We start from the raw sequence: 27760 nt of genomic DNA on the forward strand, positions 1-27760 counted from the left end.
TGTACTGTGTAATGTCTGTGTCTGACCATGGAGGAAAATGGTCTTAACAGATCACAGCTCCTGGGCAGGTGAGGAAGTAAAAGAGAGTATACTGGCAGGACAGTGTGGCATCACAGATTCTGCGAGGTAAAACATCTCAATTCCAGTTAAAATATTTGACCTCACAGGTAGAATCAGCTGTGATCCCACCTTGTCCTGTCTATATCCTATTGTTTTTTCCCCTTCCCAGGACATGTGGTATGTTCAGACCATGTCCCTGTACGGTCAGACACAGCCATTACACAGTACACAGCAGGGGCACATTTATAAGGTTCTCTCCGCACAGGAGCAATCTTTTAACACATCCAATTGTGAAACTTATTTTTACTCCAAGATTTATTGATTAAAATGTACTTTGTTCATGGGGAAAAAACCCTTTATGGAAAAAGAGATATTTTTAAAATAAAACCTATTTGTTACTGTGTAATTGCAGTAGTAAGATAATATTATCCTGGGTATCTAATGTCATAATGATGGAACAGGAAAAAGTAAAATAGGAGAGTGAAGTTGGATCAATTAACAATAAACAAAATCTTATACTATTTTTTTCTTCAAATATAGAGTATAGAATTTTACAAATGTTCATCATATGTTGGATCAAATTTGGCTAACAAAAGGCACCCCAAGTGTAGGATTAGGTATGCAACATCCATCATAAGTTATGATTATGCTGTATTGTATACCCATAATGGAACATTCTCACCTGTGTGAGTTCTCTCATCTCTTACAAGACTTAATTTAGAGCCAAAATATTTCCCTCATTATGAACATGAATATGGCTTCTCCTCTGTGTGAGTTCTCTGGTGTCTAACAAGATGAGATTTAAGCTTAAAATCTTTCCCACATTCTAAGCATGAATATGGCTTCTCTCCTGTGTGAATCCTCTGGTGTGCAACAAGATTTGATTTCTGGTTAAAATATTTCTCACAATCTGAGCGTGAATATGGCTTCTCCCCTGTGTGAATTCTCTGGTGTCTAACAAGATGAGATTTCAGTTTAAAATATGTTCCACATTCTGAGCAGGAATAAGGCTTCTCCCCTGTGTGAATTCTTTCATGTGCAACAAAATGTGATTTATACTTAAAATCTTTCCCACAGTCCGAGCATGAATATGGCTTCTTTTTTGTGTCAGTGCTCTCCTGTCTAACAAGAGTTGATTTCTCTTTAAAATATTTCCCATGTTCCGAGCAGGAATATGACTTTTCCCTTGTGTGAATTTTCTTGTGCACAGTAAGAAGTGACTCAGATACAAACCATTTCTCACATTCTGAACATGAATATGGTTTTTCCAGTGTGTGTGTTCTCATCTGTTTAACAAGATTTGTTTTGCAGTTAAAATATTCCCGTGATGAATCAGAAGATAGGACCTGTTTAACTTTATGGAAAAAGGGAGATTTAAAAAAAAAACCAAAAAAACAAAAAAACAAAAAACATCCGATTTGTTACTGAATAATTGCAATAGTAAGATATTATCCTGGATATCTTATGCCATAATGAGGGAACAGGAAAAAGTATATGGGAGAATGAAGTGGGATCAAATAAACAAAATCTTATACTATTTTTTGCTCAAATATAGCATACAGAATTTTACATATGTTCATCTAATGTTGGATCAAAATTGGCTAATAAAACGGGACCCAAGTGTAGGATTAAGTATGCAACATCCATCATAAGTTATGATTATGCTGTATTAGGGTATACTCAGAATGGAACATTCTCACCTGTGCGAGTTCTCATATGTCTTACAAGACTTAATTTAGAGCTAAAACATTTCCCACATTCTGAGCATGAATATGGCTTCTCCCCTGTGTGAATTCTCTTGTGTCTAACAAGAATTGATTTCTGGCTAAAATATTTCCCACAATCTGAGCATGAATATGGCTTCTCCCCTGTGTGAATTCTCTGGTGTACAACAAGATGCGATTTCTAGCTAAAACATTTCTCACATGCTGAACATGAATATGGCTTCTCCCCTGTGTGAATTTTCTGGTGTCTAACCAGATGGGATTTAAGCATAAAATATTTCTCACATTCTAAACATGAATATGGCTTCTCTCCTGAGTGAATTCTCTGGTGCCCAGCAAGAATTGATTTCTGGCTAAAATATTTCCCACAATCTGAGCATGAATATGGCTTCTCCCCTGTGTGAATTCTTTCATGTGCAACAAGACGTGATTTATACTTAAAAACTTTCCCACATTCTGTGCATGAATATGGCTTCTTTTTTGTGTGAGTGCTCTCCTGTCTAACAAAAGTTGATTTCTGTTTAAAATATTTCCCGTGTTCCAAGCAGGAATATGACTTTTCCCCTTTGTGAATTTTCTCGTGTACAGTAAGATGTGACTCAGATGCTAAACATTTCTCACATTCTGAACATGAATATGGTTTTTCCAGAGTGTGAGTTCTCATCTGTTTCACAAGATTTGTTTTGCTGTTAAAATATTTCTGTGATGAATCAGAAGATAGGACCTGTTTAACAGGATCAGATGATATATCTTCACTGCGAGAAGATGAAGGTCTATCTGAAAAATCTTTATCTTCTTTTGTTTCTTGTGTGCTACAAAGGTCATCCGATTTTAAATAAGATGTCAGATGTCCCTCTGATCTCCTGCTACTGTCATCTGCTAAAAAGTAGAATGAAATATTTTTGAATAAAACATTGTTAATTATAATTTTACAATATTCGTACATGAAAGATGGATAGCAATATCTCAATTCAAATTATTCAGTAAGACAATAGCAGTTCACAATTAAACAGTAGACCTTAAGCCATGAAGCAGTAGACCATGATTTTCCACTGTCTTTGTACATACTGCCTCCCAAATATTGGAATCAAAAGCCATAAAATCAAACACATGGTGTATCCAAAAATTATACCAATTAAAACTTCTACTCATCCAGCAAAAAGCAAGGCTCCTACATAGGTCCATGATGGTAAAATAGGTTTCCACATTTCTACTGACTCTTGAAAAGCAACATGGCTTCCATAAACCAATACAGCAATTCCCCTTCTGAGCCTTGCAGTGTGCCCAAACTTCACTTAGCATCCACATGTCTAGTATTGCTGTAGCAGGATGAACTTTACTCTGCAACATCCACTGTGTGCCAAATACCAAAAAGTGCCTATGGGGTCAAAATAGTCACTACCATATAAATTCCAATTGATGGGATTTTCTATTGTTCTAGTTTCTGCATGGTAAGGTGTCTGAACAACCATTCCAGCAAATGTGTGTTTCAATATCCAAATGTCCTTCTCTTCTGAGCACTGCCATGTGGCCAAATAATCGTGTACAACCATAGATAGAATATTGTCATATTAAGGAGAACACCCAGAGTAATATATCATTGCCATCAGTGTTGCTCAACATTTTTATAAATGATATAGCTAAGGGAACTGAACGTAAAATAATCAAATTTGAAGACAATGCAAAGCTAGGAGGGACAGCTAACACTAGAGAAGACAGAAAACGGTAATTAGACCTACCGGTAATTGTGTTTCCAGGAATCCATCCTGGCAGCACACCTGGAGGACATCCTTCTCCTCCGTAGTGGGACAGGAAACCACGAGAGTCTAAAAGGACCCTCCCTCTACCATCCCACAGTGATTTCACAAAGTAACACCTCTGGATGGATTTAGACAAAAAATAAATTTTATTCAAACCAACATTTTCCATACACATGTTACATCACAATTGCATGGACACGTTTAACGGGAGGGAACTAATAGTGCTGTCAGGATGGATTCCTGGAAACACAATTACCGGTAGGTCTAATTACCGTTTTCCAGGTCACCACCTGACAGCACACCTGGAGTAGTACCAAAGAATATTGGTCCTAGGGTGGGACTACCGCGTGGAGTACCTTTCTCCCAAAAGCCAACTGTGCGGAGGCCACGTCTAATTTATAATGTTTAGAAAACGTACTGAGACTGGCCCAAGATGCGGCTCTGCAGATTTGTTCTGCCGAGGCTCCGTCCCTCTCTGCCCATGATGTGGCCATGGCCCTAGTTGAGTGGGCTCTAAGGCTCCCCGGGGGGCTCTGACCCTGTGCTCTATACGTTGTGCTAATAACGGATTTAATCCACCTTGCTATTGTGGATTTCGATGCCTTTTTCCCCTTATTAGGGCCTCTGAACTGGACAAAGAGATTATTATCCTGCCTCCAAGGCCTGGTTGCGTCCAGGTACCTGAGCACTGTTTCCCTAACATCCAAGTTATGGTAAGCTTCCTCCTTGCTATTTTTAGGAAACTGACAAAATGAGGGGAGCACTACCTCCTGATTCATGTTTGAATCTGAGATCACCTTGGGGAGAAAAGCCGGGTCGAGTTTCAGGACTAACCGGTCGTCGAATATTTGTAAGTAGGGATCCTGAACCGATAGGGGAACTCCAGGCCCTAATCTTTTGGCTGACGTAACAGCCACTAAGAACGCTGTCTTCAGAGAGAGGTTACCGATAGTTATTTCTACTCCTAGCTGGTATGGCTGTCTACATAGCGCGTTAAGCACTAGATTAAGGTCCCAAGGAGGGACGGTCCTTCTTATCAAGGGCTTAAGTCTCTGCACAGCCCTTGAAAACTGGGCTATCCAGGGGTGAGATGATAGGGTTGTGTCATAGAATACGCTTAAGGCTGCAATCTGCACTCTCAGGGTGCTAGGTCTGATGCCCTTTTTGAACCCTGCCTGTAGGAAGTCAAGGACCTTCGGGATGTGAGGTTGGTCAGTTTCAACTGTCGCCTCTCCACAGAAGCTGCAAAATTTTTTCCAAATTTTGCTATATATTGCTGCTGTTACGGGTTTCCTACTTGCTTGTAGAGTGGATATAACTTCGTCCGATAGACCCTTCGTTCTTAGGAGCTGCCGCTCAGGATCCAGGCTGATTGTTTGAGGGCTTCTGGCCTTTTGTGGAAGACCGGACCCTGGTGAAGAAGGTCTTCTCTTCTTGGCAGGAGAATGGGGTCTTCCCGTGATATCTTCCTGAGTAGAGGAAACCAGCTTCTTCTTGGCCAATAGGGAACTACCAATATGACCCTGGCTCCGTCCTCGTAGATCTTCCTGAGAACTCTTGGGATGAGAGCTAGAGGCGGGAAGGCGTACAGTAAGCCCTTGTTCCACGGCTGCGACAGAGCGTCTATCCCCGTCGGGTTTCCTGCCGGGTTTAGGAAGTAAAAGGCTCTGACCTTTGCATTCCCCTTGTCCGCAAACAGGTCTATTTCTGGTTGTCCCCAGCGATCGCACAGGCTGCTGAACACTTCTTCATTGAGTTCCCAGTCCGTTGCGGTTATTCTTCTCCTGCTGAGAAAGTCCGCAACCTGGTTGCTGGTGCCCTCCAGATGTACTGCTGAGATTGAGAGGACCTCTCTTTCCACCCATCTGAAGATCTGGTCTGCTAAGCCCTGTAGTGCCGGGTGTTTCAGTCCACCCTGATGGCGGAGAAAGGCTACTGTTGTGGTATTGTCCGAAAATATCTTGACGTGCCTGTTCTTCACCCGAGGCCAGGCGACGAGTAGTACCTTCCAGACCGCTTTTAGTTCTCTGAAGTTGGAGGACCTGTTGCTGTCCTCCCGACTCCATCGCCCCTGATAGTACTCTTCTCCGATGTATCCCCCCCAGCCGTACAGACTTGTGTCCGTGGTTACTACGACCTCTGGGGACTGAATCCATGAGACACTGGTTTTTAGGTTTCTCGGGATGGTCCACCACAGCAGCGACCTTCTGACCTGGGGAATTAATTGTATCTTCTTGTCTAGTGAGCCTTGACTTTTGTCCCAAGCTGCTAGGACTGCCTGTTGCAGTCTGCAGGAGTGGAACTAACTCCATCTGACACAGGAGATACACGAAGTCATCAGTCCCAGAATCCTCATTGCGTCCCTGATCGACACTCAGTTCTTTGAGAACTGGCGGATCTTCCTTGGTATGTTGGTCTGCTTTTCTTCTGGAAGATAGGACATTCTTCTTTCTGAATCCAGCATGACCCCTAAAAATTTTATTCTGGGCTTGGGTATAAGATCTGATTTCGAACAATTTATTATCCAGCCCAACTTTTGCAGTGTGGCGATCGAGGACTGACAGTCGACTCTGAGCTGGGCTGCTGAATCTGCTACAATCAAGAAGTCATCTAGGTACGGGATCACCGTGATGTTTTGGGCTCTTAGATAGGCCACAACCTCTACCATTATCTTCGTGAAAACTCTTGGGGCTGATGCTAGGCCGAAGGGGAGACAGCGAAACTGGTAGTGGTGAACCCTGCCCTCCTTCTCGACCGCAAACCTGAGATATTTTTGTTGGTCTGGGTGGATGGGGACGTGGTAATATGCGCTTTTTAGATCTAATGTGCACATTACCACCGCTTCTCCCAGGAGTGGAACCGTGGATCTTATTGACTCCATCTTGAAGCGTTTGTATGATACCCACTTGTTTAAGGGCTTATTTATTATGGTTCTAGTCTCCCCCGACGGTTTTTTTATCGCGAAGAGGCTCGAGTAGTGTCCCCTTCCCTCTTCTTGCGTGGGCACTGGTCTGATTGCCTCCATTTCTAGGAGGTCCTGGATATCTAACCACATGGGGGAGGCCGGACAGAGTCGAGAGCTGGTTACTAGGAACCTGTTTGAGGGTAGGGAGCTGAATTCTATCCTGTATCCTTGAGAAATTACCTGCAGTACCCAGGGGCTGGTGGTAACCTCCCGCCATTCTTCCTTGAACCTGAGCAGTCGCCCCCCTACACTGGTGGCGTCATTTCTTCCGGGAGCTAGACCCTGGGCCGGAGAAGATGGCATCTCTGCTCCTATTCCTACCCTCACCCCCTTTGGGGTAGCTCCATCGACCTGACTTCCCCTTCCCTCTGTAGTCCGTTCTCTGATTGTAACGGGGTCTACGAAAGGGCTGATACCTCTTACGCTTCTCTTCGGGGAACCCCTTTTTTTCGTCTGACGCTTTCTCTAAGATATCATCAAGCACAGGTCCGAAGACTCTGCCTCCCGAGAAGGGAATTGAGCACAGTTTATTCTTGGACTGCATGTCACCCGACCAACTTTTAAGCCAGATAGCTCTTCTGGCTGTGTTGGACAGTGATTGGGTTCTGGCCGTAAATCTAACGGACTCTGCTGAGGCGTCAGCCAAAAACCCCGTGGCTAACTTTAACAAGGGAAGAGATTTTAGAATAGTTTCCCTCGGAGTTCTATCTGACAAATGCTCCTCTAAATCATCTATCCATAGATGCATGGAGCGTGCCACTGATGTCGCGGCTATATTTGTTTTTATGACTGCCGCTGAACTCTCCCAGGCCCTCTTCAAGAGCCCGTCTGCCTTCCGATCTAGGGGCTCCTTTAAGCTTGAGGAGTCTTCGAACAGAATGGCTGTCTTTTTTTATACCCTTGCTACTGGGATATCGATTTTAGGGACCTCTTCCCAGACCTTGACCTCTTCTGGGTCAAACGGCAGGCGAAGCCTGAAGTCTCGGGGGATAGTCAATTTTTTCTCTGCTTCCTCCCATTCGTCCAATATCATGGCCCGTATATGGGTATTTACTGGGAAGACCATTGAGGTCTGGGAGCGCAGACCCCGAACATCTCATCCTGTATTGAGAGGGTAGTCTGGTGTTCCTCAATCTGCATAGTCTGCCGGACTGCCCCCAATAGCTCATCCGTATCGCCGGATGCAAAGAGATACTTTCTCCCTCTTTCCAGGTGCTCTCTGAACTCCTCCTCTGCGTCTGATTCGGACAGGATGTCCTCAGAAGACGTGCCTGACTCCCTCTGCCTCTTCCTGGATACCTGAGGGTTCTGCGGGGCTTGGGACATGGCTCCGGACACCGAAGCTTGTACTTCCTCTCTAATTATTGCCCTCATGTTAGACATGAGCGTAGCCTGTTCTTCCCCCATTAAGCGCTTTGTACATGCGTCGCAGAGGGTTTTTTTGCCATGTGTCCTTTAGCTTCTTAGAGCAGACGGGACACTTCTTATCTTTCTTCTTCCTTTCTGAGGTGGAGGTTCCCCCCTGGAACACAAAGTACGTGTTCTGTGGGGTCTGTTTTACTGGGGCCCTGCCATGACCTCATATGAGACTACTCACGTGTCCCTGGCTTTCCGTTCCTGTCTCCGTCTTTGCCTGGTCCTCCATCATCGATGGATAAGGTTCCCTGTGGCTGTCTGCCTGCGGAGACATCAAACCGTGTAAGTGGCCGGGAGGTGGTGTCCGGCCCTTACACCGCAGGGCCTGCATACCGCTGTTGCGTCTTCTGTCCTGCCGCGCTGCCGATCCGCTCCACTGCACAGAGTCTGCCCCTTCTCAGCGATGCCGGCACTTCCTGAATGCAGGGCGGTCGTCTTTAATGACGCGACCGGAAGTGACGTTCGGGTCCGGTGACACGACCGGAAGTGACGTCCCGGTCGCAAGACCCGCCTCCTGGATGGCGCGCGCACACGTGCTCTGTATGGCCGAAAGTAGCGCGCCTCTGGCTCCCCAGGCAAGGCGCTGTTACCGCTTACAGCGGGAAGGGGGAGAAGTGCGGCGATCCTCCGCCGAGGTCCACTTGCGGGGCACGTGGAGTCCGTAGAGGCGGCCCCGGTACCTACATCGGTGGTGGCAGTGGAGTCCGGGGTCGAGAGCCCCCCGTCGGGAAGCGACCCCTTCTCCAGGAGCAGCGCTACACTGGAGGGGCTGAGGGACCCTGTGCTGGGTTTCAGCTTGCAGAGTTTTCCCGGTAGGAAGGGAAAGGCTGGGCCCCCCGATCCTGACCCTCTGCGCAGAACGGCTGGATCTCCTCTCGTCGTTCCTATCCGCAGTGGGACAGGAAAAAACACTGTGGGATGGTAGAGGGAGGGTCCTTTTAGACTCTCGTGGTTTCCTGTCCCACTACGGATGAGAAGGACGTCCTCCAGGTGTGCTGTCAGGTGGTGACCTGGAAAAAGGATTCAGAAGGATCTACAGGGTGGGCCATTTACGTGGATACACCTAAATAAAATGGGAATGGTTGGTGATATCAACTTCCTGTTTGTGGCACATTAGTATATGGAAGGGGGGAAACTTTTCAAGATGGGTGGTGAGCTTGAGCAATGGACAGTAACTCATATAATGGTATTTAACAGGGAGCAATGCAAAATTCTACAACTGGGTAAGAAAAGCAAAAATGATATGTACAGAATGGAAGGAATATAACTAAGCAACAGTACGTGTGAAAAAGACTTGTGTATACTAATAGATCACAGACTGCACGAGTCAACAGTGTGATGCAACAGCAAGAAAGGCAAAGACGGTTCTGGGATGTATTAAGAGAAGCATATAGTCTAGATCACGTGAAGTAATGCTCCCTTTCTAATCCTCTTTGGTCAGACCTCATCTGGAATACTGTGTCCAGTTTTGGGTACCGCATTTAAAAAAATTGCTTAGTTACTTACCGATAACGGTGTTTCTCGGAACCCATGACAGCACTACGGAGAGAGGGGATCCGCCCTTTAGGGACAGGAACCTACAGATAAAAAGGGCGGTACCTCTCCTCCGCCTTCAGTTGGTTACAGAGCATCAGAGGGTCTCCAGGTTAGTTAGACAACAGAAATATATACACAATATTATAATACTGCTTATTTATCAAGGCACCGTGCCTAAACAGAAACACTCTACTAACAGTAAAAACGTGCCCACCATACTCGTGAAGGGGAGGGGAATAAGCGGGTGCTGTCATGGGTTCCGAGAAACACCATTATCAGTGAGTAACTAAGCTATTCTCTCTCACCCATGACAGCACCACGGAGAGAATTACAGAGATTGGTAGCTTAGGAAGGGACCACCGCCTGAAGGACCCTTCTCCCGAAGGTCAGGTCAGATGTAGAGGTTAGATCTAATCTATAGTGCCTAAAAAAGGTCAAAAGGTGATGACCAGGTGGCCGTCTTACAGATTTGTTCTATTGATACCTCAGATCTTTCAGCCCATGAGGTCGCCATTGCCCTTGTGGAATGAGCTCTCAGCCCCTCTGGGATGGTATTCCCGCTGGATGAATATGCCAGGGCAATCGCATCCCTTATCCATCTTGCCAGAGTACTTTTGGATGCTTTGAGCCCCTTCCGAGGACCCTGGAAGCACACAAAGAGAGAGCCTTCCTTCCTACATTTTTTGGTGGCCTCTTAGTACTGTACTAGGCACCTTTTAATGTCTAAAGTGTGGAATTTTTCTTCTCCCTTATTTTTTGGATTTGGGCAGAAGGACGGAAGGACTACCTCTTGGGACCTGTGGAAATGTGATGATACTTTAGGTAGATAGGCCGGGTCAGGTTTTAGGATGACTCTATCCTCTAGAATTTTTGTAAAAGGAGGCCTTGCTGACAAGGCTTGAATATCGCTCACTCTTCGAGCTGATGTTAGTGCCACCAGAAGCACCGTTTTAAGTGATAGGACTTTTAGGGGTGCCGAGTGAATTGGTTCGAATGGAGGGCCTGTCAGTGTTGAAAGTACAAGATTCAGGTCCCATGACGGTAACCTTTGACTAGCTATTGGCCTAGATCTGGTTGCGGCTTTAATAAACCGTGCTACCCAGGGGTCACCTGCCACATCATGGTTATAGAGGGCGCCTAACGCCGCTATTTGTACTTTTAATGTGTTGACCGCCAGACCCTGTTCTAGGCCTTTTTGTAGAAATTCTAGGATCTTATCAATCTGAACCCCGTCCTGAACCTTTGCCCTAGAAATGGATAGAAATTTTGTCCGTGTTCTGCCGTAAGCTCTCATGGTAACCGGTTTCCTACTTTTTGTAGTGTAGTCATCAGGTTCTCTGAAAATCCCCTGTCCCTCATCAGTGCCCTCTCAAATTCCATGTTGTTAAATGGAGGTTCGGTGCCTGAGGATGTAACACTGGGCCCTGCGATAGCAGGTCCGGGAGATCCGGTAGGATCCATGGGTCGGTTACTGAGAGCATTCTTAGTCAGGAAAACCAGGTTCTTTTGGGCCAGAAAGGGGCTATCAGTATCATTCTTGCCCCGTCCTCCCTGACTTTCCTTAGGACCACTGGAATGAGCATGATTGGGGGAAAGGCATATGTTAGACTCTGTGTCCATGGGAGCATAAACGCGTCCAGAGTTAGAGGATTCCCTCTGGGATCTAGGGAGCAGAAGGTGTCTACTTTTTTGTTTTTGAAATCAGCGAACAGATCTATGTCTGGGGTTCCGCACATTTTTACAATCTGCTGAAAAATGGACCACTTTAGTACCCATTCCCCCTGTCATAATTGGGTGCAGCTCAGAAAGTCTGCACTTTGATTCTCTGTACCCCGAATGTGTAGGGCTGTCAGATAGCAGGTTTGCCTCTGCCAGTTTGAGGATTTTGGCGGATGTGTCCATTAGGGCTTGGGACCTGGTTCCCCCCTGGTGATTTATATAGGCCACTGTGACTCGATTGTCCAAAAGAATGCTGACATGGTGATTCTGGAGCTGGGGTAGGAAGTGTGTCAGGGCATAGCCTACTACTTGAAGCTCTTTTTGATTTGAGGAGGCTTTTAGTTCTTGATCTCCCCATACGTTCTAAGTCACCTCGTTGTTCATGTGTGCTCCCCATCCCGTGGGACTGGCATCCGTTGTCACTATGTGTGTTATCTTTGTTGCCCAGGGGATCCCTTTGGACAGATTTTCCTGGTTTCCCCACCAAGCTAGGGAATGAATAGTTCTTGAATTTAGGGTAATACGACCCTCTAGGTGACCCCCTATTGCTGCCTGGTGGACCAATACGTCCCACTGGAGATCTCTCGTGTGTAACTGAGCCCATTGAATTGATGGCAGGCAGGCGGATAGGGAACCCAGCAGTGACATAGCCTTCCTTAGTGTCATAGAGGGATTTTGGATTGCTCTTGCTGTAATTTGAGCGGTCTTCTCCTTTTTGTGGTCTGGGAGGCGACACTCCTGAATGTTTGAGTCTAGTGTTAGGCCCAAGAATTCTTGTACCCTGCTGGGCTCCAATCTTGATTTTTTTAGATTTTGAAGCCAGCCTAGGCCTTGTAGAGTGTTCATCACCCTGTCTCTCTGTTCACTGCATTTTTGAGCCGAGCTGCTGCTATTAGGAAATCGTCTAGATACGGTATTATTATTATGTCTTGTTCCCTTATATGAGCTACTATTTTGGTGAATACCCGCGGGGCTATCGATATTCCGAACGGCAGGGCTCTGTACTGGAATTCTTTTACCTTGCCCTTTATTGAGACGGCTAACCTGAGATATTTTCTAGAGTCTTTGTGGATAGGGACGTGATAATAGGCGTCGCTGAGATCTAACACAGTCATGTAGCAGTTTGGGAACAGGACTTTGGTGGTAGACTTGATCGACTCCATTTTGAAGCTCTGATTCCTGACATATTCGTTTAGCTTTTTTCAGATTTATAATTGTACGAAAGAATGGGACAAGCTCCCATCCTGCATCGCGCTGGTCGGGGAGTGCGCTCCTGCGCATGCGCCTGATTCCGGGACCCGGAAGCCGCTCCTCTACTTCTGGGGCAGCGGCCATCTTGGTACTCTCTGTACCATGGTGCTGCCCGCGCTCCACGGGTCCCGATGAGCCCCAATCTCCTTTCCAGAGCGGCGACTCCGGCGTCTCCCCCCCGCTCACCCGGCAGCCCGCATCGGCCCCAGCAGTGGCGGCTTTGGGCACCGTTCCGCTGCCGATTACTGGACAGGCCGACCCCGGACTCTCCTTGGATACGCAGGTACGCCGTACTGTGGGTCCCCCGTCAGGGACAGGAACCCAACTGAAGGCGGAGGAGAGGTACCGCCCTTTTTATCTGTAGGTTCCTGTCCCTGAAGGGCGGATCCTCTCTCTCCGTGGTGCTGTCATGGGTGAGAGAGAAAACACATTAACATTGTTACAGTTTTTCAGAGAAGAGCTACCAGGATGGAAATGTTTAGCTTGCAAAAAAGAAGGCTAAGAGAAAAATTAATAGCAGTCTATAAATATCTCAATTGATGTCACTTTCTAGAGAGATCATCATTATTTTCATATTCACTCCATGAAACAGACAGTGCCACTGCTTTCTACAATGCCACTTTTGCATTAGCTATTGACTCAGTCGCCCCTCTCGTGCATGGCAGAGTGTGACAAATCAATACACAACCCTGGCACAATAACCTCATTAAAAAGCTTTGGCAAGTGTCCAAGGTTGCGGAGTGGCATTGGAAGAAAACACAAGATGACTTCACTGATTTCGAACAAGCTACACTCCGTTTTCAAGCCAGTCCTCACCTCTGCTAAACAAGCCTTCTTCACAACCCTCATACCTTCCTTATCCTACAATCCAGTTATTCAACACTTTTAACTCCCTCCTCCAACCTCCATCATCTCTGCTTAGGACTTTTCCACACACTTCAAAAATAAGATCCAACTAACCATACTAGTCTATTATTCAACCACCACAACCCCATTGAACACCAGACCAATGCCCTTTCCCCATAACCTCCCTCCCCAACATCACTGAAGGAGGGTCTACTCATCTCCTCACCAAATCACACCTCACCTCTTGTACACTTGACCCTATCCCATCGCATTCCACTTCTTTCCCAACCTCACCTCCTCACTCATCCCATCCCTACCCCATCTCTTCAACCTGTCACTAACTTCTGGCCATCCCTCGACCCGACCTCTATGTCCAGCTATCACACCATATCACTGCTCCAATTTGCTTCCAAACTCCTTGAGCAGTACGTCCACACAGAACTTTCCTTACATCTCTCATCTAACTTGCCCTTTGACAATCTACAATCTGGCTTCCTTCCCCATTATTCCACTGAAACTAAAATCACTAATGGACATACTTACAGCCAAAGCTAACAGAAAATTCTCTGTAGTCGTCCTTCTTGACTGCCTTTGCAATAGTTGACCACTGCCTCCTAATACAGGTCCTCTCTTCTTTTAGCATCAAAAACCTTGCCCTGTCTTTGATCTCCTCATACCTTTAAAACTGCATATTTAGCATCTCCCACTCCCATACTGCATCCCCACCCTACCCTCTCTTTTGGAGTTCCTCAAGGGTCTGTCCTAGGAACCCTACTCTTCTCCATCTATACCCTTGGCCAGAGACAACTCATGAAGTCCCATGGCTTCCAGTACCACCTATATGTTGATGACATTCAGACCCACCTCTCTGGCCCAGACATCACTTTTCTGCTGTCCAGAATCCTGGAGTGTATCAGCCATATTCTCCTCCTTCTCCTCTCGCTTCCTCAAGCTCAATGTGGACAAAACTGAACTTATCTTTCCTCCATCTCACACATTTTCCCTACCTGATCTATCACAATATATAACACCACGCTTTCCCCTGTACCAGAAATCTACTACTTTGGAGTAATCCTCAACGCTGCCATTTCTTTCAAACCACACATCCAAGCTCTCTCCACCTCCTGTCACCGCCAACTCAAAAAAATTTCCAGAATCTGTTCTTTCCTCAACCCTCACTCAAACCTCATAAAATGCTTGTGCATACCCTCATTTCCTGCCTTGACTACTGCAAAATCCTCCTGTATGACCTCCCTGCTAACACTCTCGCACCTCTCTAGTCCATCCTTAACTCAGCTGCCCGACTAATTATCTCTCCTCAATATTCCTGTGCTTCTCCTCTCTGCAAATCCCTTCATAGGCTTCCATTTCCCAGTGTATCCAGTTCAAATTACTAACACTGAGCTTTAAAACCATCCATAACCTGTCTTCCCAGTATATTTCCAAACTAATTTCCCTGATATATTCCCTCACATAATCTCCTTCTCCCCTCCACACTTATGTATTCATCACCTATTCACCTCCAAGACTTCTCCCAAATATCCCCCATCTTCTATAATTTTGGAGAGTGAGGGTGATCACTGAGTTGACAAGGCTGCCACGAGAGGTGGCGAGTTCTCCTTCAATGGAAGTCTTCAAACAAAAGCTGGACAGATATGTCTGAGATGTTTAGTGAAATCTGCATTGAGCAGGGATTTGGACACGATGATGCTGGATGTCCTTTCCATCTAACATTCTGTGATTCTATTAACATGCCGACGTGGCAGCGTATGACATAACAGCGTAAGACGTCACAGCCATGTGCCAGCACACAGATGTCAGCTGCTGGCCTCTGATTGGCCGGCGTCTGGCATTAGTATTGTCATGCAGAGAGTCTCTGAGTGGCAATACATTTCCATTGAATGTGCGTCCAAGGACGCACATTCAGCTGAAATGAAGAGCTGCCGCCGGCAACTCCTCGACCGGGCCGCGATCTTCAAGGGATCTACAGTGCCTGCGGCCACATGTGCAGGAAAGACTCCAAGAGAACAGAGGTCAGGTGAGAAAAACCACCATGGTTACTTACCGGTAGCTGGTTTTTCCGGAACCCATGACAGCACCACATGAGAGGGATCCGCCCCGCCAGGACAGGAACCTACTGAAACATAAGGGGCGGCACCTCTCCCCCGCTTCAGTTGGATTACAGAGCATTTGAGAGGACTTCCCGGTTAGTTACATATTTATCCAACACCACATCACACAAATACACCCGACTATTGTGCACACCCAAACGGTGAAAAAGGGGGGGGAAATATACGGGTGCTGTCATGGGTTCCGGAAAAATCGGCTACCGGTAAGTAACCATGGTGGTTTTCCCTTCACCCATGACAGCACCACATGAGAGATTCTGTAGACTTCGAACACCTTAGGGAGGGACCACCGCTTGCAGCACCCTTCTACCAAAGGTCAAGTCAGCAGAGGAGGATAGATTTAGTCTATAGTGTCTAAAGAAAGTTGAGGGTGAGGCCCAGGTAGCGGCCTTACAAATTTGCTCTATTGATACCTCTGCTTTCTCAGCCCAGGAGGTCGCCACGGCTCTGGTGGAATGAGCCTTGATGCCGTCAGGAACCGGGACGCCACTAGCTGAATAGGCTACACTAATGGCCTCCCTAATCCATCGGGCAATAGTCCCCTTTGACACTCCATAACCTTTCCTAGCACCCTGGAAGGCTACGAATAGGGACTGGGACCTCCTCCACTGGCTGGTTATAGACATATACTCTACTAGGGTTCTTTTAACGTCTAGGCTATGAAATTTCTCCTCCCCTGGGTTTTTCGGATTCTCACAGAAGGAAGGGAGGACAATTTCTTGGTTTCGGTGAAAGTTAGTTACTACTTTCGGCAAGTAAACAGGGTCTGTTCTCATAACCACCCTATCCTGGTATATCTGGGTATATGGTGGGTTGACTGAGAGGGCCTGCAAGTCACTAACTCTACGTGCCGACGTTAGAGCTACCAAAATGATGGTTTTTAGGGTGAGATTTTTAGTTGAAATCTGCTGTATGGGTTCAAACGGCTCCTTCGTAAGGGCTTCCAGCACCAGATTTAGATCCCATGGAGCTATTTTTTGGTAAGGAAACTGGCCTAGATCTGTGGCAAGATTTTATGAACCTGGCTACCCATCTGTTTGCCGCTATATTGCAATTGTATAATGCACCCAGCGCTGAAACCTGTACCTTGAGGGTATTAACCGCCAGGCCTAGCTGTAGACCTGCCTGCAAGAACTCCAAGATGGACTCGATTGGGGGTTTTCCCAGTTTTCCCAGGAATTGTAGAAATTTCTTCCACGTCCTGCCATATATGTTGGTTGTTATTGGTTTTCTACTTTCATTAGAGTAGTCACCAACCCCGGGGAAAAACCTTTATCTCTCAAAAGCGCCCTCTCAAATTCCACGCCGTCAGATGGAACCCCTTGACTTGTTTGTGGAATATCGGCCCCTGAGCTAATAAATCTGGAATTTCTGGCAGTACCCACGGGTCCGAGAGAGACATCATTTGCAGTAGTAAAAACCACGGTCTTTTTGGCCAGAACGGGGCTATGAGGATTACTCTGGCTTGCTCGTCTCTTATCTTTTTTACCACTGCCGGGATTAACGCTACTGGGGGAAAGGCATAGCTCAGTTTGAACAGCCACGGGATTTGCAGAGCGCCTACTGCCCACGGGTTTTCCCCTGGGTTTAACGAGCAGAACCTCCTCACCTGCCGGTTGTTTTTGGTGGCAAAGAGGTCGATCACTGGCTGCCCCCATAACTGTACTATCCTCTGGAATATTACACGATTTAAGGCCCACTCTCCCTGTTTTAACTTGTTGCGGCTTAGAAAGTCGGCTTGAACATTTTCTGTCCCTTTGATGTGTAGGGCCGTCAGGGAGGTTAGATGTTGTTCTGCTTTGAGAAAGATTCTTTTGGCTTCGTCCATTAGGGAGTTTGACCTTGTCCCTCCCTGGTGGTTGACATACGCCACTGCCACCCTGTTGTCTGACATAATTCGGACATTTTGACCCTGTAGCATGGGAATGAATGCCCCCAAGGCTCTGTTTACCGCTCTTAACTCTCTTAAGTTGGAGGAAGCCTTCTGCTCTAGGTGACCCCAGGACCCTTGGGCTATTTGTTCTCTCAGGTGTGCCCCCCATCCCAAGGAGCTTGCGTCCGTCAATATTACATCGGACACGGGCCTGTGCCACAAAGTTCCCCCTGCTAAATTTGTGCCGTCTAGCCTCCAAGTGAGAGAGTTTTTCCCCTTTTCGGAAAGTTCCAGCTTCCCTTCTAAACGCCCTTTCAATCGTTTCTGGGCTGACAAGATTTCCGCCTGCAGTTGTCGGGTATGAAACTGTGCCCAGTTGACCGCAGGGATACAGGCTGTTAGCGTGCCCAACAGGGACATTGCCCTTCTTAGGGTCATGTGAGGTTGTTGTATTGCTGTAAGGGTCATTTCTCTCACTTTCTCTAGTTTTTTCTCTGTCAAGAGACAAACTTGACGGTCGGAGTCCAAGACGAAACCTAGAAATGTTTGTTTCCTTAGGGGTTGAAGTTTTGATTTCTTTAAGTTTACCATCCAACCCAGTCTTTGCAGGGTTTCTGTTATTTTCTCTACTTGATGTGAGCAGTGATGTTCTGAATTGCCAATGACCAAAAAATCGTCCAGGTAAGGCACCATAATCACATTGTGGATTCGAAGGAAAGCTGTCATTTCCGCTATTACTTTCGTAAAAATCCTTGGCGCTATGGAGATGCCAAACGGAAGAGCTGTAAATTGAAAGTGCCTGAGGTCGCCCTGGATGTATAGGGCTACCCTCAGGTATTTCTGGTATTCTGGGTGCATCGGGATGTGGCGACCAGAAGCTTGCGATGGGGGCAGGGACAATGGGGACGGTGAGCGACCCTCCTGAGACGCCATTGTCACCCCTGCAGCCGCTTCTGCTCCTTCTTTTATGCGGTGAGTGAGCCCCTCATTACCCCTCCCCCCAGCGACCGCCAGCCGCTTCTCCTGCCCGGCGCCATGACCGTCGCGTCCTGATGACGTCAGCGGTCGCGCTCCCACGTCAGACGCCGGTCTCTGCCCCCGGCTTCCCCTGCATGCAGGGGAAGGAACGGGCGCGCGCGCAGGGGGAGGGCGGCACAGGGAGGAACCTCCGAAGGGAGGACATCGGAACGTGCCCGCACGAACCCGGGGCCCGTATGAGGAAAAACCCCGGGGACTGCGCTACCAGCTGCCGACGGCCAGCGTCGCAGGTAAGCCAGCCCTGCCTTTTTACACGCCAGGACGGCCCTGGGTCTTTTCATCCTGACAGGCACCGCCGCTGTCAGAGGGATTCCTTTCCAGGACAGGAACCCAACTGAAGCGGGGGGGGAGAGGTGCCACCCCTTATGTTTCAGTAGGTTCCTGTCCTGGCGGGGCGGATCCCTCTCATGTGGTGCTGTCATGGGTGAAGGGAAAATCTTTTTTTCTGTTTGTCTTTTAAATATGTGTGTATGTGAAGAGTGACACAATAGGGGATATAAAATATGGGAACATAACTACAATATGGGTACGTAGATGGGGACATAACTACAACATGGGGACAGAAGTACAATATAGGGACCTGGATGGGGACATAATTACAATATAGGGGTAAGAATAGACAACATTACTACAAGAAGGGATCATGATGGGACATTACTACAAGAAGAGAACCAGAATGGGGGGCATTACTACAAGATGTTTGCCAGAAATACTATATGATGCAGATTGTAAGACAATATGACTGTATGTGGCCAATTGGGGAAAAAAATTGTTACCATTTAAAAATAAAATTCAAAGTAAAACGCATGAAAAAATATTTTGCCACTAAAAATGCTATTTTATATATAAACTAAAGTAAACCAAAACAAAAAAAGTGCACTTTTGTTATCGCATTCACCAATTATGACCCAAACTATAAAAAAATAAAATTAACCCTACAAAAATATTCAAAAGGTTTATTAAAAAAATGGTATCATGAAAAATGTCACTTTGTCCTGCAAGGAATGCAGCCCCCCAAATTCTAATTTTTTTCTGTGTCGGGCCCCTACGCCCAGCCGAGCTTGAGACCCTTGATCTAGATCTACTACTGAAAGTACAATGTGTTACGGAAAAAATAAGCTGAGAATCACTGAGATCAGAAGACACATCCAAAGTTATTCCCACATAAAGGGACATGTCTGATAAGAATAATGGGGCCTGGATAGGAACACAAAACTGGCTGCAGGAAGGGAATAAATCAAAGGATCTTGGGTTCTAACTGTTGTAGACAAAATAAGGAGACGATAGACAACATCCACTAAAATAATCTCACTCAGTCCCGACAGTCTTCTTCAGTAATGATTTGGCTTCTTGTGGTTAAATCTCTGGACGGACATGGCAGCTTTTGGCAACTCAATTCATCTTACCCCTTGATGACAGGGCAATTTTTCACTTTTGCACTTTTTTCCTTCCCCTCTTCAAAGAGCAACGGTATTTTTTTGTGTTTCCTTTGACATTGCCATGTAAGGGTTTCTTTTTTCTGGCAAAAATTCTAATTTTGGATGACACCATTCATTTTACCATATAATACAAAATTACAATTAGATTTTGTGAAAAAACATGTAATTCCTATGTTACTTAATTTTTTTTTTTTTTTTAAATTTTACGGGGTTCATGCACGGTAAAACTCACCTGATTAATTCTCCATGTCAACAGCAAAACGGAGATACCAAATTTGCAGGGTTTTTTTTCAAGTGGTGAAAAATTGTTAGTTACAGAAATTCTTTTTTTTTAAGCTATTTTCTGAGACCCACAATGTGCTAATTGTGAATCAAAAAAATTTTTCTCGACACCTTGTTATACGTACCTTTTTGATATCTGTCTTGTTTTTTTTTCTTCATCCCAGCATTTACCTTACAGACTAGTTAATGTTTTTATTTTGACCAGACTTATAGCTGCGGGAATAAGAAATAATCTTTCTTAATTTTTTTTATTTTTAAATAGGAGAGAAAGGGTGTGAGTCGCTTAGATTTCATTTTGTTTTTATAATTTTGAGGGGTTTTTTTTTTTCTTTATCTTTTTCAGTATGATACCGGAGCACGAGCGCACCAGGGAGCTTTCCATTTACATACAACTGTCAAAAATTGGAGGTCAGCTCTGGCTATTGTTAAAAGGGGCGGAATCCGAGCTGAGTTTCATGAAAACATATTACACATGTAAAAAGAACTTACTAACATAGTCCAATCCTAGCGTGTCTTTAATAACAGACACAATTGCCTCTGTCTTATGTCTGACATCTAAATGTAAGACCACCAGGGAACTGCAGACTCCTAGAGAAGGCAGTGACACATCCCACAATCAGACATATTAGACATAGGAAATCTGTAGAAATAGAATTCAGGGTAAAAGAAACAAATGGTCATAAAAGCGAAGTTTGGCCAGAAAGACTGGACTTGGTCTTGTAGGGACCCTACCAGCTGATTCAGAAGCACAGAAGGGAGAGAAGGTAGATTTATTCAGTAAGATGCCAGGATTCTAGGAATGCAACAGTGTCATTACCCTCCGCTTTCTCTTAGGGGGATCACCATGTAGAGTAAACTTTTCTTAACAAGATTTTCTAAATGGTCAGCACTTTCTACATACACCATCCTTTGACTTTGTAGTTTAGAGATCTGAGCAGCTAAGGGACTACATGGTCTAATTCTTGAAGGTAGCATGGATTCTCCAGCTTTTACATTCTGACTGAAATGGATTTCACTCCAAAAAAAGCTCCATCAATGCCCGAAGCAACAGGGCCAGTTTAGGATGGAGCAGGAAGAAGTGGATTAGTGGCAGCATGGTGACTACTTGATTGTGATACGGCCGGACTACAGCACTAATAAAGCAGCCGCAGCCAGTGACCGAGAAGAATCTGTGACTTCTCTGTATTTAGTGGATCCTACTCACCTGGGCAGTTATCTGTAGGAATCCCCTTATTCAGCCGCTCATCACTCCTCACATATGTCTCTGTAGTTTTATTATGGGTCAAATCATTATCCTGAAACAAATATTGTAAAAGTCACTGACAGATGGAGAAGTGACATCTATCATTAGCTCTAATCCTGCCATCTCCACCGTTCTCATTACACAAGTATAAAACATATAATACTGGTGGATAAAAGAAGACTGAGCACAAGACCTTCACAGCTATCTACACATCATAGGGGAGATCTCATGACACCTTCTCTCCATCTACCTGATGATCCTGAGGAACATTGGGATCTTCTTGTTTACAGTCCTGTGGAAGAAGAGGACGGGGACATCTCTCTGGTGTTGTCCTCTCACTGGATAGATCTGGAGGAAACACATACAGGGACTGAATTCATTCTTAACATACAGAATTATAGGACGTGCGTATTTAGTCCTGTCATTTACCTGGTGATGCGAGGGGCTGGGGAACCTCCATCATGACGTCCTTGTACAGATCTTTGTGTCCTTTTAAATACTCCCACTCCGCCATGAAGTAATGTATGGTGACATCCTGACACGTTAAAGGAACTTGACAAGTACAATGATACTGTCGTCTCCAAGATCTCCTGATAGGGCTACTGAATAACAATAAGGGTTACAGGTTCGTTGGGACTCACCAGGAAATAAGAGACAGGCAGGGAACCTAACCAAATAAAACATATTTTGGAACACAGACAACAAGCAGTTTCTCCCTCGGAGTCGGCAGCTGAATACGTTCCTCATAGACTCATCTTCCATAACGCTAATTCTCGTCTCATTTACCGACACTGGAATCGGCATTAGCAATACTGCAGGAGATATTCATTACACGTGACATGAGGAATAACTACTTCATGGTGAGGACGACATCTTCATCTCCTGCTACGGCTCTAGAAACATATCTGGCCAGAGTCCGTCACTGACTCCATCACCACATGCATGAATGTCTCCCGTGTTCCCTGGGCTGTAATTTTTGTGTGTCCGATCAGGCATATGATGTCTGTGTTACACAGCCGACATCTATGTGTAAGTGCAGCAACTGGAGCTAGCTCCGATCACTGCAATTTAATTATTTAAATATTGCCATTGACTGTGTGCTGCTGATACCTCCCAACTTTTATAGACCAAAAAGAGGGACAAACCATGTGGCTGCGACCTTTGCATTTATTTTTTGTTTATTTACCGGCACAGCAGTCAGAACTTTCTCATCTTGAGGGTATGTGCACACGTTGCGTATTAGCCTGCGGATTTGGCTAAATCCGCAGGTAAAATGACCTGCGTTTTACCTGTGGATTTAGTGCTGATTAGCCTGCGGAGTTCCCCCTGCGTTCTGACACCTGTGGATTCCTATAATGGAGCAGGTGTCAAAACGCTGCGGATCTGCACAAAAGAATTGACATGCTGCGGATTTAAATCCACAGAAAATCCGCGCTGAAAAATCTGCAGCATGGGCACAGCATTTTTCATTTCTCATAGACTTTAATGGTACTGTACAATGCAGCAGAATCTGCTGTGGAACCGCAGCAGAATCCACAACGTGTGCACATACCCTTATGTAGTGTCACTATATGACATCCGGCATTTTGGCGTCTGTAAGGTCGTGTTCACACGCTGCAAAATGTGGTGTTTTTGTTCTCTACAAGATCCGCACCAAACTACACAATAACAATCTTCTCTGATTATTCATTTTTATGCCTGTCTCCTTATTTAATGTTTTTTTGGTAAAGATTTAAAGGGAATCTGTCAGCCCATTTTTGGACTATCAGCTGCCGGTACCGCCATCAGGGGCTTATCTACAGCATTCTGTAATGCTGTAGATAAGCCCCCGATGTAACCTGAAAGATAAGAAAAATGAGATAGATTATAATCACCCAGGGGCAGACCGGTTTTGGTCCAATGGGTGTCGCGGTACCTCCCATCTTGTAGCGATGATGTCATCTTTTTTGCTTCCCGTCGCGGCTCCGGCGCAGGCGGAGTACTGCGGTGCGCAGGCGCCGGACCAGGTCAGAGAAGTCCGGCGCCTACGCACAGCAGTACTTCACTCTGCCCTCAACAGAGCAGATAAAGTACGCCTGCACAGGAGCCGCGACGGGAAGCAAAGAAGAGGACGTCATCGCTACAAGATGGGAGGTGCCGGACCGGACCGCAACACCCATCGGACCCAAATCGGACCCGCAGTGAGTATAATCTAACTCGTTTTTCTTCTCTTTCAGGTTACATCGGGCGCTTATCTACAGCATTACAGAATGCTGTAGATAAGCCCCAGATGGCGGTGCCGGCAGCTGATAGTCCAAAAATGGGTTCACAGATTCCCTTTAAAGCAGTGTTTTAAATGTGGTTTTCAGGGTACAGAAAAGCTTTGGTTCTGCAGTTTCTTACATGTGTTTCTAGTGTTTTTTTTTTTTTAGACTCCACATAGAAGTCTCTAGAGGGCAACTAGTTTTCCCCAAGGGGCCTCATGAGAGACCGTATTGTTGTGGAGGCCGAACCAATGGGGGGAAATTAATTCTCTTCTTTAGTAATATTAACATATTAATTATAGTATAATAACATTAGTTGTATCACTTATTATTGAGCAGAATTCACATCTCCCTATATACAGTATAAACTCACGCACAGCTCGCTATTCTTGGTATGAGCCTCCGCACAGCCACAGCCCACAAAGCTACAGACCAATTATACACAGTATGAGCCCCTGCACAGTCAAAGCCCCTCCTATATACCGCATGAGCCCAGACAAAGCCACTGCCCACCTATACAAAGTATAAGCCCCAAACACCCTACACACAGTATAAGCTCATACACAGCTCCCTATACACAGTATGGACCCCAAACAACCCCCTATATAAAATAAGAGCCCCCATTCAGTCCCTTTTATATACAGTATGAGACGCCCTATGTGCAGTATGAGCCTCTATGTAGGCTCTTATATACAGTGTGAGCCTGTTGGCAGCAGATTATTCAGGATACTCTCCAAGCGTGTGACAACAGAGCTTCTTTATTCAGGAACAATATATGATAAGATTAATAGATCAGGAATAAATCTCTTGTGTGTCTCTATCTGTGCAGCATCTACAGCAGGCTGCTTCTCTCATACACAGACACATGAAAAACAAGAAATACAGTCACATGCTCTCCCTGTGTGAGTCTCTGGGAGTTTGTTTTTTATTTGCTCTAACTTTATAAACAGCAAACAAATCTAGCAACTAAACACTCAGACTGGAATAGAGACATAGCACCAAACATATTCCAACACGGCCTAAATGTCTAAGCAAAGTGGATGTGATTCCATGAAAATTCCTGCAATGCTTCGTCTAGAGACGCCGCTGACCTGTGCAGTTCTGGGGCATTTTCTCTATAGATTTCTATGTGAAGACTGAAAAATAAAATCCACCGCTGTATTGCTAGTGCAGAAGCCAAGCTGTTCTGTGCTATTAAATACGCTGCTTCACATCTGCACCAACATTAGAGGAAAAGACACAAAAAGAGGAGTTAACATTCCCCCAAAATTCAAGAATTAACGCAGCAACAAAGGAAAGCTGCATTTACCTGCCGAGATCTCAGAACTAATGCACAGGATGCAGCAAAGCCATATAATAAAGATGGCGGCAACACAGGAGCAAAATACTGAGGAGACAACCACTCCCAGCCTGCCGACTCATGGAGGGGGATTGCTTAGGCTACTTTCACACATCAGTTTTTTGCCGTCAGGCAGGATCCGGCTATTTTTTGAAAAAACGGATCCGGCATAAAATTTGGAGAACTGTAGAAACGGATCCGTTTTTTTGCTGGATCCGTCTTCTGTTCCTGGGGGCTGGCCAATTGGATCTGAGCATGCGCAGACTTAAAAAAACCGGATCCGGTGGCTGGATCCGTCTTTTTCTGGATCCGGCGCATTCCGGCGCCCATAGACTTTCATTGTAGCAAAAAGCTGGAAGCGCCGGATCCGGCGCTTCCGGCTTTTTCGCCGGAGACAAAAAACGTTACAGTAGCCGTTTTTTCCAGACGCCGGAATGAGACAAGTTGCCGGATCCGGCAAAAAACGGATGAAACGCAATGCCATCCGGCACGATCCGGCGCTAATGCAAGTCAATGGGGAAAAACTGGATCCGGCATTGCATTTTGCCGGATCCGGTTTTACAAAAAAAAGCCGGATCGCACCTGAAGGCAAAAAACTGATGTGTGAAAGAGGCCTTAGGAGTAACAACCTACCATTACCTCATATATATTATATTTAGGTTTTTACACGATAATTTTATTCCAGGTGCAGCCGAGCCCATCAATGTTGGCCTTGTAAACTCGGGTGTCTGTCCTCATGGGGTGTACTTATATAGTGCTGGGCAGTTGCCTAATCTAATAATATGGGTGTCACTAATAGGTTGTCAGCCAGACACACTGCGCCACCTATGTGTGACCAGCGCACTATACAAGCCTTTTTGTGTGCAAGTTTAACCCCTTCACAACATGACGTATTTTTACTTCATATGCTGTGTCCCTAACTTTGATGTGGGATCCGGCGATGAGCCGACATTATTCCCTGCATGACAGCTGATTTATACTCATATTAAACTGTGCGCATGAGGCAAGGCGGTACTGTAGGAATATTATACTGTGTGCGGGAGGGATGATGGTTCTGGGGGAACATTATATTGTGTGTAGGGGTGGCTGAACTGTGTGTGAGCATAAAACTGTGTGTGGGGGAGAGTGGTACTATGGAAAGATTAGACTGTGTGTGGGGGGATGGGGGTACTGGGATAACATACTGTGTGCGGGGGGGATGGCGGTACGGGGGGGAACGTTATACTGTGTGCGGGTGCATGATGGTACTGGGGGAACATTACACTGTGTGCAGGGGGATGGTGGTACTGTGGGAACATTATACTGTGTGTGGGGGGATGGCGGTACTGGGGGAACATTATACTGTGTGTGGGGGATGGTGGTACTGGGGGAACATTATACTGTGTGTGGGGGATGGCGGTACTGGGAAACATTATACTGCGTGCAGGTTGATGGTACTGTGGGAACAATATACTGTGTGCGGGGGGATGGCGGTACTGTGGCAAAATTATACTATGTGCGGGCATGGCTTTACTGTGGAAATATACTGTGTGTGGGGGCCAAGAAAGTGGCGCTGTACTATGTGAGTAATACTTGTTTCCTTTTTCCTGTCTTTCATAATTGGCTCAAATGAATAGGAACAAAATAAAAGATATGATTCTTAGATAATGGCAACACAAAAATACGCTCAATTGTCTCAGTACTGAAGGGGTTACTGCCCCCTGTGCCCAGTAATGGGGAATCTCCAGCACCTACCTCCACCTGCAGAGCCGCACTCCACATATATGACTGCTCTGTGCGCACAGGACCTGGGATTGTGTCATGTGATCGATACAAGAAAGCTCAGAGCCCGCACTATGAGGCCTTATTCACACGTTGAATATTCGGCAAGTTTTTTACCTCAGTATTTGTAGGCCACAACCAGGAGTGGGGGATAAATACAGAAGTGGTGACGTGTTTCTATTACACTTTTCCTCTGACTGTCCCACTCCTGGTTTTGCCTTACAAATACTGAGGTAGAAAACTCCCCAAATACTCACTGTGTGCATGTGGCCTTATCTGTACAGGTGCAAATACGCTGCGGCCAATATACAGCCATGTACACACGGTGCGTCAGCACACTGCGAATAATGAACACATGGCCGCCACTATTACTATACCCGTATAACACATGAGGGACTTGGGTAACATTTTTGGGGTGATAGAGCCGTCCGACCACCACAAGCTGTGCCCAATGTGGAAGGTCCCGGGCCCAGTGACTCACCTCTCTGTGCTTACCAAGGCCTCATATTGGCAGGAGAAGAGATAGGAGCCATGTCTGACTGTGATTAACACCAGTCTGGGGTAAGCTGGGTGGGTAAAGGTGCACAGCCCCGGGGGGCCACACCCGCAGTGTATTAACACAAGAGATCCAAACAAGGACCCACAAACCTCTAGAGGTAAAGTGATATGTAGGTGAACATACACACTGTGCTCAGTAACAGAAAAACACAAAAAAAAATGAAGAAAAGCCGTGTGTGTGAGGTGGATGGAGAGGAGCAATTTGTTTGTGAAGTGGATGGGGCAGAACCGTGTGTGTGCAAGGAGACCATGGAGGAGCCATTCATGAACTGAGTGGAGCCGTGTGTGTACAAGATGGATGGGATGGAGCCATGTGTGGACAGGGTGGAGCATTGTTAGTGTGATGTGGATAAGGCAGAGTCATGTGTGTATGAGGTGATAAGATAGAGCCATGTATTAATGATTTGGATGGGGCAAAGCCAATTGTGTATGAGCTTGTAGGGCAGTGTGTGTGGGGTGGCACCATGTGAATACTGGGCAAGGTTTTATGTTTATTTTATCCTCTCTCTGACAAGAGACTTTCTTTGACTGGGACAAATTCCCTTTATTGATTTGAGTAAGTATAACCTGGAAAGGGG

General features: G+C 45.9%; 1 pseudogene; it reads right to left on the reverse strand.

Annotated features, from left to right (window-relative positions):
* LOC141052984 (uncharacterized) lies at positions 1 to 27287 on the reverse strand (annotated as a pseudogene).
* Between the last annotated feature and the right edge of the window lie 473 nt (positions 27288 to 27760).

The sequence above is a fragment of the Dendrobates tinctorius genome, unplaced genomic scaffold, assembly GCF_039654945.1.
Source record: "Dendrobates tinctorius isolate UK_male_01 unplaced genomic scaffold, ASM3965494v1 ptg000164l, whole genome shotgun sequence".
NCBI classification, from domain to species: Eukaryota; Metazoa; Chordata; class Amphibia; order Anura; family Dendrobatidae; genus Dendrobates; species Dendrobates tinctorius.